General features: G+C 34.3%; 1 long non-coding RNA gene across 1 annotated transcript in view; it reads left to right on the plus strand.

Moving 5' to 3' along the window:
• Positions 1-15,000, plus strand: part of LOC128250164 (uncharacterized) — a 76,012-nt gene that overhangs the window by 44,182 nt on the left and 16,830 nt on the right. The window contains exon 2 of the long non-coding RNA XR_008266276.2: positions 1,013-1,094. This is a non-coding gene — a long non-coding RNA (uncharacterized LOC128250164). The remainder of the gene's footprint in view (positions 1-1,012; positions 1,095-15,000) is intronic.

The raw sequence follows: 15,000 nt of genomic DNA on the forward strand, positions 1-15,000 counted from the left end.
CGAGGATTGAAAACTCCGAATGACCCGTCCTTGTTTCCTTTGCATCGTCTGTCTGGATGTTTTATGCCTATTTTGTATTTTTTATTATATAATATATACATGTGTGTGTGTGTGTGTGTGTTTGTGTGTGCGCGCGTGTGTGTGCATAAAGACACACATTATCTATCTATCTATCTATCTATCTATCTATCTATCTATCTATCTATCTATATCTATCTATCTATCTATCTATCTATCTATCTATCTATCTATATATATATATATATATATATATATATATATATATATATATATATATATATATATATATATATACATATATATATATATATATATATATATATATTTATTTATATTTATACATATATACACAGAGAGAGAGAGAGAGGCAATTATGTAGAGAGATGAATTAAATATTGTAGCTTGTGTTTGATATATAAAATATGTGTTTATATCTATCTATCTATCTATCTATCTATCTATCTATCTATCTATATATATATATATATATATATATATATATATATCCAAAACGAGGGAAGGCAAATGCTGAAGAACTTCAGTCGACAAATATTTAAGTATAAATATATAGTTATCTATATCATTAGATCAAACGTACGTAGAGTTCAAAAGACAGAGAAATTTAAATGGGAAAATAACTTGACCATTCCTCATCCTCCATTACTGCCCGTATATTTTGGTGAATTACATCTATCAACATTATAATGGATTCCGGAGCTCCCAGAACCAGCTGCTGGACTTTTAAAACCCTACCTCTTCCCCTTTAATTTTCTTTGTCTTTTGTACTCTAAGTTTGGTCTATTGATATAAATAACTATATATTTATATATTCAAATATTCATCTCTGAAGGTCTTTAGTATGTGCTTTCTATCGTTTTGCACGTATACGTACATACATATTTTGTATATGAAACCCAAGTTGTTGTATTTAATTTCTTTGTCCGCATAATTGCCTTCATATCTTATTTCTTATTGCCTTCATATCTTGCAGCCACTCTTTACCCCGCAGATTTGATCCTTCGTAAACACATCGCAGTCAGAGTTCGAATCATTTTAGTGCCACAAAGACCTATGTATGTATATTTTCATTTATTCACCATGAAGCAATAATGTTGAGAGATCAGGAGGTAAAGAGTATAGCGTCATGGCTGCTACAATTTTCGTATATATATATATATAAGCAATGTTAAATCTCTGAACGAGGTGTTAACAGTAACTGCACGATAAAGTGAAGTATATTTGCCATTTAAATGTGGCTGACCCCTAAGGGTGGATGTTACTGTTGCTTTTAGCCCCAGGAGAACATCTCCTCCAGCTGGCTTATCGACACATATCTGTGTCCTGTCTATTTTTGCCAAGGGAAGTTATCCTTCCCATCTTGATCTGCGATACGTACGGACCCGAGTTTCAGAGTTATTTCCCTTCTTCAGCGTACGATAATCGCCGACCTTTGATGAGAATGACAATCCCTTGGCAATATATAAGTCTTTTTCCAGTGAAGTTATTCACTGATATCGAAAAAGTGAAAACAAGCTATGTTAAATCTCTGAACGAGGTGTTAACAGTAACTGCACGATAAAGTGAAGTATATTTGCCATTTAAATGTGGCTGACCCCTAAGGGTGGATGTTACTGTTGCTTTTAGCCCCAGGAGAACATCTCTTCCAGCTGGCTTATCGACACATATCTGTGTCCTGTCTATTTTTGCCAAGGGAAGTTATCCTTCCCATCTTGATCTGCGATATATATATACTTGACAGCTGCTCATTTTGCGCCATTATTATACTTTGACAATCTTTATTTTTCGTTAGAAAGCTGACACATCTCTTTCGTTATTCTAACTCATTTTGCGCTTTATAGAGTATTTATAAATCGTGTTTTGTTATTTTCGTTTCGAGATGGATAAGTCGGAAATTCGTATGGTTTTGAAATATGAGTTCTTTCTTGGAAATACATCACAGTCAGCTCGGAATATTAATGGAGTATTTCATTCTAATATTATTACGCAGCAGACAGTATCAAATTGGTTTGCAAAATTTTGTTCTGGTAACTTGACCTCACGTGGTCGACCAGAAACAAAAGTGGATAATGACAAACTTAAAGCTACCGTCGAGTCAGATCCATCTCAAAGTGCCCGTGAATTATCGTTGAATATTGACTCACCTAGTTCAAATCGGTAAAGTGAAAAAGTTGAATAAGTGGGTTCCACATGTATTCAATGAAAATCAGAAACAACAACGTTTGGAAGCCTGCAATATGTTACTTTCTCGTCACAAAAATGAATCATTTTTAATCGAGTTGTAATATGTAATGAGAAATGGATCCAATGCAACAGCCGTAAACGTGCAGCACAATGGTTGGACAAAGACACACACACACTTTTATCCTTTGTCTTTTATCTCTTACTGCTTTCTGCCAGAGGTTGGCGTCATGCTGAAGCACCATCTTTCAACGTGTTTGGTTTCTTTTCTCCACAATTTCTAGGCAAGTAGCGAGTTGGATAGAACTGCTCTTGTTTGTGCCTCCACCAGCGATACAGGTTAGTCTGCAATCCCAGATATATATTTTTCAGACACTCTTTCATGCTGATGTGTTTACGTCCCTGTAACTTTGCGGTTCGGTAAAAGACCGATTGAATAAGTACTAAGCTTGCAAAGAATAAGTCGTGGGGTCGCTTTGTTTGACTAAGGCGGTGTTCCAGCATGGCTGCAGTCAAACGACTAAAACAAGCAGAAAAATAAAAGAATGAAAGAATGTATATAGACAGACAGGCAGATGAATAGATAAATAGATAGATAGATAGATAGATAAATTGATAGATAGATAGATAGATAGATAGATAGTAAGATAGATAGATAGATAGATAGATAAGGAGAGAGTGATATTGAGATACAGAAATAGATATATTGATATACAAAACTTTCATACATATGTGCATGGATACATAAATGCGCACGCACGCACACACACACACACTCACACGCGCGCGCGCACACACACACACATGCTCACATATATGCGACATTTGTATATGTATGTATGTATGCATGTATATGTGAAAATCAGGTTCTACCTGCTACTAAAGGCACGTAACACACTAAATTTTGTCTCATGATCGGCTGGTCGGTGCCTAAAATGTTTAGCTCCACCCAATGTATTGTGCGTAGGAGGGTATATGGGCACCCAGTGGGATTAGAAACAAAGCGAGAGAGCGGAAAAAGCCCCTCACAGAGAAGCAAACGGTGCACCGTACCTGGAGAGGAGCTAATCACCATCAGATTATTTACCTATTGAAAAGCAGCATGATCTCACAGCGAAAGCAAATCGTGGCTCTTGCGGCGCGCATACGGGTTCCTTAGACTGCAGACTTAGTTTGATGGATCTTTATGAATGTGTGTGCGTATACGTGTCTACGTATGTATGTATGTATGTATGTATGTATGTATGTATGTACGTATATATATATATATATATATATATATATATATATATATATATATATATATATATATATATATATATATAAATATATATATAAAGAAAGAATAAGATAAAGAGACCAATGGCAAAGTTAGAACTATATTTTATGTATAAAGTCTTATATAACCTTTATATATATATATATATATATATATATATCTACCAGAGTAAGCACATAAATGCAAAACAAGGCGGAAAAATTAGTATTCGAATACCAGCAGTAGAGTAATATGTTATATTAAAAAGCAGCAAAAATATCACAAAAACTGTTACTCAAAGTTTCACATTCCCGTTCGTCGGACAGTTTTGTTTAGAATCCTAAACAAAAATGTCCGACGAACGGAAACGTGAAAATCTGAGTAACAGTTTTTGTGATATTTTTGATGCTTTTTAATAAAATGTATATATATATATATATATATATATATATATATATATATATATATATATGTGCGTGTGTGTGTGCGTGTGTATGTGTGTGTGTGTCTGTGTGTGTGTGAGTGTGTATGTAAATATATAAACACATATATACATATGCATATATGTTATATACATATATACATGCATGCATAAGGTAAAAAATATAAGGTAAAAGTTTTTATTTTTTCTTCCCTTTGAAATGTTTTACTTTGTGTTTCTCGGTCGTTTTTTACTGTCTTCTAGCGTGTAGAAGTTACCTGTTATGGGTAATGTCTCTTATACTTTATATACACACACACATATATATATGTACACACATATATATATAGATATGGACATATAGAGGCACATATGTACATACATATATTTGTATGCTTATATATATATGCTTTTATATATATAAATGCATCTGTGTGTATATACATACACACACACACACACACACATATATATATATATATATATATATATATATGTGTGTGTGTGTGTGTGTGTGTGTGTGTGCGTGTGTGTGTGTGAATGTACGGGTGTGTGTGTGTGTGTGCGTGTGTGTACATGCATACATATTGTAGATTTATATTTAGGCAGGCTTATTGAGTGTATGTTTATGTTCATTCATCAAGAAACGATAAAGTAGAGAACTTAATCGGTAAAAATAAAGGATGGTTTATTTATTATATTATTATATTTGGGGATGGTCATATTTTTACCAATTCACCACACGCACTATATATTTTATCTTCACTTCAGGTTTATCATCATCATTATTTTTACTATTTTATTGTTTTTGAACACCTTCTAACACCTGAGATGTACTACGGTGTCAGCTGTTCACTACCAGTGAACTAAGGTAACAGCCCTTATTTTTCGAGCACAATCGGGAGTATTTGAACAGTTCCACCCTTATTGCAATCCCTATTTGTTCCATGTACTTCTCAAGATTTTTTCTCACTGTTCCCAGGGCTCCAACAATTATTAGTACTACTACCACCTTTTTCAGCCACCACAACTTCTTAACCTCTCTAGCTAACCCGTTATATCTATCGACTTTTCTTTCTTCCTTATCGAATACCTTGTTGTCAGCTGGGCATGCTATATCTATGATCCAGCATAGTTTGCTTTCTTTCTCAATTAACACTATGTCTGGTTTCCTATTCTCTATCTCATGGTCGCATTGAATCATAAAATCCCATAGGATCTTTGCATTATCATTTTCGTAACACTTTTTTGCTCTGTCAAGTCCATACTTGTTGCAAAGTGTCCAATGGACAATCCTTGCTATATTGTCATGACGGCTCTTATATTCTTTCTCGGCTAGTGATATACATTGACTGGTAATATGCCATACGGGTTCACAAATTCTGTACTTATTACCTTTTGATCAGTTGCCTATTCTGTATTTGTTGTAATTGGTTCTTAATGCTTTCTCTTGGGCAACACAGATTAGACCATCCGTTCCGGTTTTAAATCACCTTTATTCATCCATAACCATCTTTTTTCTCAGTTCGGTTGTTCAACATTCCGATGAAATTGTCCATGCTTTCTTCTTTTTTATCCTCCTATTTTCAGTTTCATTCATTCTCAAGTGCTTGTACAGTGCTTTGTCTTTGCAATCTTCCATCCTGCACAAGCCTGACCTTCTTATAACAGCGGTTCTGTGGTATTTTTTACATACCCTGTGTTAGCATCCAATCAGTCTTCTTCACCATCTTTTTCTTGGTACATACAGACTGTCTGTATCACTTTTTGGGTGAAGTGTCCCATATCTAGTAAGCAACTTACTAGTGTGCAGTCTCATACAAGGACGATGTTACTATATATATAAGTGTCAGCTATGCGCATGCAAGGGGTTTCAAGTTGAGTGCGGGTTGCACAACACCACAATAACTCCTACTAGCAATACCAAGAAGACCAGCTATAAGCAAAATGCAAGATATCCAGCTTAGTAGAACAACGGCTCTGATATATGAGTTAACCTTCTCTTAGAGAGGTTCCTTAACAAGCAGACTTACTGCGCGTTCAGACTACAACCGAGCTCATATGCTAGGTAATCTATATCTGGGATCCTGTCAGGGTGAAGATAGACCTGGGAACACTAGTGGCTAAGATGTGGTTCTACATTCGTCAAAAACCTGGAATTTTCGAACCAGAGCCCTGTTAGTAGATGCGGTTTAAAGACAGACGCAGAACACACACACACACACACACACACACACACACACACACACACACACACACACACACAGACACACACACAGACACACACACACACACACACACACACACAAACACACACACACAACACACACACACACACTCACACAATACACACACAGAGAGACACTCACATACATACACACACTAACACAGACACTCACACACAAACACACTCACACTCACACACACACACACATACTTATTTGTTATGGGTAAATTTTGATTGCAGATACGTAGCATCTGTGCTCCAGTTAACAAACGCAAAGAAACGCATATGGATGTATGTGCTCTTTTGTACGCGACAGTGAATACATAAGAATAAATATTTATATATTCAGATACTTAATCTATATACACACTCATATAAATACATACATTCATGCACACACACACACACACACGCACACACATACACACACACACACACACACACACACACACTCACACATACACATATATACGCACACATAACCTATTTGTGTATTCAGATATATCGAATGTTTATTAATTGCATAAATATATGCATTCATGCAAACATATATGAGGGCGCGTATATATATATATATATATATATATATATATATATATATATATATTACAATAAGTAGTCAGTTTGAAAGAGATACTAATTATGCTTTATTTCACGCGAACGGTATAATTTATGAAATCAATAATCAATAATCCAGCTGTGACAGTTTTCATTTGAACTATCCATGAGTACAGTGTCCAAAGAGACGTGTTTATGATTTTAGAGAATTAGTTCGCCATTATAGTAAAACGTGCAACCGCTTAAAAGCGGTCACCTATATATTCTTTCGTTTTCTTCTTAAAGTATTTTCTTTCACTTGACTCAGTCAATGGACTGCAGCTCTGATAAGTCACAATATTGAATTATTTAGACGAAAAATTCATCCTAATACAGATTAAGTCTCGTAGTTTGAGAAACGCTACGTTATGTGGACGTAAACAAGCACCAGTTGTAAGTATGTATGTATGTATGTATGCATGTATGCATGTATGTATGTATGTATGTATGTATGCATGTATGTATGTATGTATGTATGTATGGATGGATGGATGGATGTGCTAATAATTTTGATGAATTAAGTATTATAACATCGATGTGATACTGCATACCTACTTTTGAAAATTCCTGTATATACATATATAAATGTATACATACAAGCATACACACACACGCACACACACACACACACACACACACACACACACACACACACACACACACACACACACACACACACACACATATATATATATATATATATATATATATATATATATATATATATATATATATATATATACATATATATATATATCAGGTTGGTGCAAAAGTAATATCCGATTTAAAGATCTAAGGTAAAAATGAATAAGCCAATGTCTATGGAAATATTTATTCTTTAATATACTCTCCATTGCTTTCAATCATCTTATTCCATCTTTCAACAACCGTATAAATGCCTCGCTTGTAAAATTTTGTAGGTTTGGAATCAAAATATGAATCCAACTCATTTTCAATCTCATCTCTTGTTGTTAACCTAAGTCCATCAAAATGGTTCTGTAGTCCTCGGAACAAATGGTAATCAGAAGTAGCAATGTCAGGAGAATATGAAGGATGAGGCAGTATTTCCCAATCAAGTTCTTCCAAAAGAATTTTGGTCAGTTGAGCTGTTCATAATAGATTACTCCTTTAATATCCCACCATACACTCAACATGATCTTCTTTGGATGAAGTCCTCCCGCTTGTTGAACTTGGCGTCCTCCTCGACTGATCCAAGAACGGCGGCGTTTAACATTATGGTAAAGAATCCACTTCTCATCACCTGTAGCAAACCTGTCTAAAAATGTTGCCTGAAAGAGTCCGAAAGCAATGATTGACAACAAAGAGCACGCTGCTGTCGATTCTCTGGAGACAGCTCGTGAGGAGCCCATTTTCCAACCACTGAAACCTTTCCAATGTGTTTTAGCTGGCGTACTACTTTTGTATGGGCCACGTTTAACTGTTCTGCAAGTTCCCGAGTAGTAACAGTAGGGTCTCTGAAACAAGACCTTCCAACATTTTGGAATGAAGTTTTTTGGACGATCCTCTTTTGGCTCTTCTTTCAAAGTGAAATCACCACTTCGGAAACGGGAAAATCACCTCCTGCCACTTATTTCATTCACTACATCATCCCCATAAATTCTCTGAATAGATCTTGCTGCCGCACTTGCATCAACAGCTTTATGAAACTCGTAGAGTAAAACATTTCTTATGCGATCTTTAGATGGGACAAACATGGTGGTAAAACAGAATTATATTTATGGGAAATAATTTTTTAATTGATTTCAATGGTGCAGAGTTGAAGTGATACCTTGAAAATCAACCATAATGTAACAATCAAAAGTAATCCATTAAAAATTTCATGACATAATTTCATGAGGTATTTTTTAAATCTATATCTATCATGACCCTTTTAAGTTTATGAGACGATTAGACCATTGTCTTTGTATAAGCCATAACGCAAGATAGGAAATTTCATATGCAAAAACGCCCAGTAGTTTCGCACAACTCTATCCCTCAGCAGAATCTCTTGGAAACATTATACGCTCCATATCCGTTCTTTTCAGACCCAGTTGAGTTATCGGAAACAAAAGCGCTTGTACTGTGACCTTTCCTCATAATGACCTTAAAACTTTTGCAACCATATTTCTTTTGAAATACATACACGCACATACATATATTGAAACACACACACATGTATATGCCTGTGTACTTTAATATGTATAAACACGTATATAATGATACACATCTTTGAATTTGATGACATTTCAACATTTTGATAAGACATGAAAAATGGAAATCGGTCAATGATGAGAGGGGAGAAAACTCAGCCAAACACAAGGAAGTTCTTTGTTGACCCACTCCGATATAAACAAACATGCACACACACACACACACACACACACACACACACACACACACACACATACACCCCCCACACACACACGCACTTACACGCACGAACACATACATTATGTATATCGTTGCTATTATGTTAAAATGTTGTATATTCACATTTGTTCGAATGCATTTTTTTCAATATGTATTTTTTCTTAACCGGTTCTTTTGGTCAAACTATCGTATCTCCAGCTGCTTCAGATACCAAGATATCAAAAATTATATATATATATATATATATATGTGTGTGTGTGTGTGTGTGTGTGTGTGTGTGTGTGTGTGTGTGTGTGTGTGTGTGTGTGATTATCTATGTGTGTGTATGCGCAAGCAATATAAGTATACATTTGTAAGTGTGTGTGTGTAAATATGCTATTATGTGCATATTGTATTTACTCTATGTATATGTGTATGTTGTTTGTGCCGACAGGTGTGTGTTTGTGTTTGCGTGCATGTGTATGTACGGTTGCATGCACTTGCTTAAGTGTGCATATGCGTACCAATGTGTCCAATTGTTTGTATAAGTTCAAATGTTGCGTTTCTTTGTGGATGAAAGTATGGGTATGTGTGAGTATGTGTGCCTTTATTTGTCTATGCGCGTATGTGAGTCTATGCACGTCTGCGTGTCAGTGTGTATATGTTTGTGTCAATGTGTACAATTAATTTTCTTGGAGCAGTATAACACCAGTATGGCGAACGTAAATTCTACCACGACTTTGAAATCTCTTCAACACAAGACCAACACACACACACACACACACACACACACACACACACACACACACACACACACTGAAACGCAAACACACTCCCATATAAAATGCATATTTATGTATGTATAAATCACGTGATCACGTGATCGACGGGACTGCCAGATGTTAGACAGATCGAAAGGGAGAACGGAACAACTTGAAATGAAAAGTTTTCCTTAAGTGCAACAGTCTAAACACTAGGCAATGCAACCTCAGACACACATACTCAGACAGATACAAGCACATACACGCATACATGCACACACATATATACATACACAAACACACATGTAAGCGTACACACATACGTATATACCTACGTACTTATATAATTGCGAAAATACATACTCATTATATATATATATATATGCATGCATATAAGTAAATGTATAGCTCTACCCAAACATGCACACAGGCTCAGACGCACTCACACATGCATACGTATGTGTGAGTGTACGCATTTTGAATGTAAGCATGTATATGTGTGGTTACGTCTAGGCACGCACAACAAACAATTTTCATATATAAAATATGCTAGAAGCAAGTCGAGTCAAGCAGAATGAAGGGAAAGAGAGAAAACGAAATAGAGAGAATTAGAAATAGATAGAGAGTAAGACAGATTGAAAGAGAGAGAGAGAGGGAGAGACAGAGACAGAGAGAGACAGAGAGGGAGAGAGACAGAGAGGGAGAGAGACAAACACAGAATGAGAAAGGAAGTTGAAGGTGGGATGGTGAAAGATTGCGAGCGGAAAATAAGTTTGAGTGATGTCCAGTTCCCTGATGCAGACTGTGCTATGATTTTAACATTTGAGGACACATATGCATGCATATGCACACAGCTGAGACAACATATGCATACATATATGCACACATGCACATACATGTAAGTATACATACACACACACACACACACACAGACACACACACACACACACTCACACACATATATATATATATATATATATATATATATATATATATATATATATATATATATATATATATATATATATATATATATACATATGTATGTATGTGTATACATATGTGTGTGCACGTGTGCATATGTATGTATAAATGTCTGTATACATGTATGTATGTTTTATATATATATATATATATATATATATATATATATGCCTGTATATATATATATGTATGTACACATACATATATAACATGTATATATATACGTATACACACACATACACACACATACACACAAACACACACATGCATGTCTACACATATTTGTGCGTTTATTTATTTACTGAATTAATAAACCGCGAAAATCAGTTCACCAAAAATATTTCTGACAGATTCCTCACCGAAATAAAGACAAGTCGGATGAGAAGAACTTGAAAATGAATGAAGAAAAGAGAGTGAGAGAAAGACAAAGTAGAGAGATACTGATAGGGAAAGAGAAAGTGAGAGATAATGAGAAAGAGAGAAAGAGAAAGAGAGAGAGAGAGAGAGAAAGAAAGAAAAGAGAATAGATTGATAGATAAATTAATAAGCGGATAATATATACTGACAACGATCTAATGTACCAGGAAACGAGAGTGCGATCAGTAGAGACACATAGTTAGTGAATAAGAGAGATAGAACGAAATTAAGCGAGGTAGTATACATACTGAGAGACATAAGGGAGTGATGTGCATATATTTTGTGCATATACACATATATATATACACGCAATATATATATATGTATGTATTACATACACTCACACAAAGAGAGAGGGGAAAAAAGACAGGCAAACCGACAGAAAGTGTGATACACACAGAGAGTTTGAGAGAATGAGAGATATATATACTTAGAAAGTGAGGTAGTTAGACGAAATGAAAGCTCCATTGCTGCTAAATGTTGCATCTTTTCCGCCATTGCAAATTTCTCCGCGGGCAAATGAAAAAAATTACTATCTGGCTATGACAGCTTCTGTTCTTCCTCCCCCTTTCTTACCCAATCTTACGCAAACCCTCTCACATACACACAACCTTCTAGATCTTGGCTTGTTTATTTGTTTGTACGTCTATTATTATTCATTTATTATTATTATTATTATTATTATTATTAATTTCTTTCCCTCCCCTTCTCCTCTGCTTTACACAGCGCTATTGCATCTCAGCAGGACTACACCGTTCACCATGGAATGGATTGATACTGTAAAGGCGGGAAGGGGTAGACTTCATGTGATTAGTAATATTATGATCGTTACTCTTGTTGTTGTTGTCGTTATTATTATTATTATTATTATTATTATTATTATTGTTATTATTATTATTATTATTATTATTATTATTTAGAGGTGGAGAATTATTTTTTTTTTTTTATAAAATTTATTAAAAAATATTTCGAGTTTTTGTTTTTACACCGCCTCGTTTTTTTGTTCTTGTAATTGTTAATATATTTTCTTTTTTATTCCATTTAAATTTTCGCATCATCATTATTATTATTATTATTATTATTATTATTATTATTATTATTATTATTATTATTATTATTATCATTATCATCATCATCATCATCATCATCATCATCATTATTAATTGTTTTGTTCGAAGGTTTGGGTTGGTTAAGTTTTGGGCAGACAGTTAAGTTAAAGGTTTGGGTAGAGTTGGGAAAACGGCGTCACCCTTCTCTGACTGATGTCCGAAGAAATTGGTTAACGAGATGCCACGTGTTCTACGGAGGGAAAGTCAGTGGTTTAGATATAAAAAAAAATCACATGCACAAAAAGTGGCAAATGGATAGTACCGTTTGTGTCAATTCAATGGCAGCCATGTTGATTATCACTAACATATACAAGGAAATATACACATACAAGCATACATACATACATACACACATGCATACATACATACATACATAATACATACATACATATGGGTGCAATAAATGCATGCACATAAATATACGTATATATATGCATACATATACGTACATGTATACAATATATATGTACTTATATATATGCACACAAACACAAATGTATATATATACATATATTTACATACATGCATATATATATATATATATATATATATATATATATATATATATATATATATATATATATATATATATATGTATGTATATATATATATGTATGTATATATATATATATATATATATATATGTAGATAGATACATACAGATAGATACATACATACATACATACATACATACATATACATGCATACATATGTGAACATATATACATTTACACGCATGCGTCCATCCATACATACAAACTGAGAAAGATATATAGATAGATCAACACCTCAGAAATTAGTATGCATATTTATGCATATGCTATGCGAAAGTTACAAGGACACACACTTCGACGCATGCACATAGACACACATACATATATTATTTTTACAGACAGTGACATTGAACTCATTGTTTACAAAATCGTTATAAATATTAATATTAAATTTTCCACATTTATTAAACCTTATATTCAGCTAATGTTCGTCATTGCTGTATGATTACAAAATTGTTTGTATGTGTGTGTGTGTATGTGTGTGTGTGTATGTGTATGTGTATGTGTGTGTGTATGTGTGTGTGTATGTGTGTGTATGTGTGTGTATGTGTGTGTGTGATTGTGTGTGCAAACGTGACCAATACATCTGTGTCAGAGCTATTGTCTTTATATATTTGTCAAACACGTAACATACAGAATTTGTACGAAGACTTCGATTAATCGGCCATGTTGGCTGAAAATACACACCAACCGATTTAAAAGAAATCTCTGACAGTTGTTTGTTAACAATCACTTTGCTTTCAAATAATCATGGGGGTCTTTGACTTCAGTTAGTACCGACCATGCATCTGGAGTTTTGGTTCAGAATCTCATCTGAAAACATTTTTTAGTGTGTTGACGGATTATCATGTTCACAATTTTGTTTAGGATTGAATAAAATGATGAAAAATATGAAGTTTATCAGAGAATCGCTTTCCATAATTCTGTGGAATTTTTCTAAAATTTTATGGCTTATATAGTGTTTACTATGCAATGCTGGTGTCTTATTGTCTCTTTTCCTTGATCTCCAATATAGTTTCCAAAGAAGTGTTTTTGTTTGTTTTTGTTCTCTAGGCATCGGTGACGAAAGGAACTTTTGATCTGATCTATATGCGACTCTTGAATAAAGAACACTAAAAGCCTTCCATATATTAGTGACAACTCTATATACGTTTGGCTGCTCTTTCCTGCAGGTTGAAAGATTACGTAAATATTTCCTTATCGTACACAATAGCATGTCCAAATGTTGTTGCTGTTTAAGTCAGAGATCAACTTTGATCAGGCAAGTCCGTTATAGAAGAGATTCTAGTCGTGGCCATCATATCTTATTGTCCAACATAGTGATTCCGCAAAAGCATTATCAAATGTAACTTTTATTTTTGAAGACCTTACTGTATTAGTAATGCTTTGGTTGCTATATCTAGAAAATGGAGCAATCACGCAGAGACTCTCTCACGAGCACAAAACTAAAGTATTTTCTGAATCTTTTGAAGCCTGCTTAATGTTGAAATCAACTTTATGTTGATACCAGTTCAGGATTGACATTTTCTCAATGATTTGACAGCTATTCAACGTGTTGACGAATATTTCATGTTGACATTTAGTCAATATTGTAACCTACCAAATGTATTGACACCTGATCAATATATTGACATTTTTCTCAACGTGTTGGCTTCTATTCAATGTTATATCTAGTCGACATAGAAACCTATTCAAATTTGACAACTATTCGATTAGTTGACATCTGCTCGATAGCGACATATTCGCAGTGTGCTGTTGTCTATTCAGTGTGTTGTCACTTACTCAGCGAGTTGACATCTAACCAATGTATGGATATCTAATTAAAGTATGTTCAGCCCTTTTCCGTCATATGTCCAAATGTTTCGTTGAAGTAACGGATGAATACCATATCGCTTACATTACATGATTACACTCTACCAATTGCTTACATAGCTCTCTTATTTTAACACAGATCTTTTAACATTTTGTTCAACAGTTGTTTAGTTATTCTACACCATATAATATCAATATCCCTACATAATAGCTTACACAGTCAGCTATTTTATGTGAAGAACATTTACTAGCTGGGTAAAATAAATAACGGCGCTGAGAAATTTTCTCAAG

Source organism: Octopus bimaculoides, chromosome 19 (assembly GCF_046866305.1).
Source record: "Octopus bimaculoides isolate indiv1 chromosome 19, ASM4686630v1, whole genome shotgun sequence".
In the NCBI taxonomy this organism is placed as follows: Eukaryota; Metazoa; Mollusca; class Cephalopoda; order Octopoda; family Octopodidae; genus Octopus; species Octopus bimaculoides.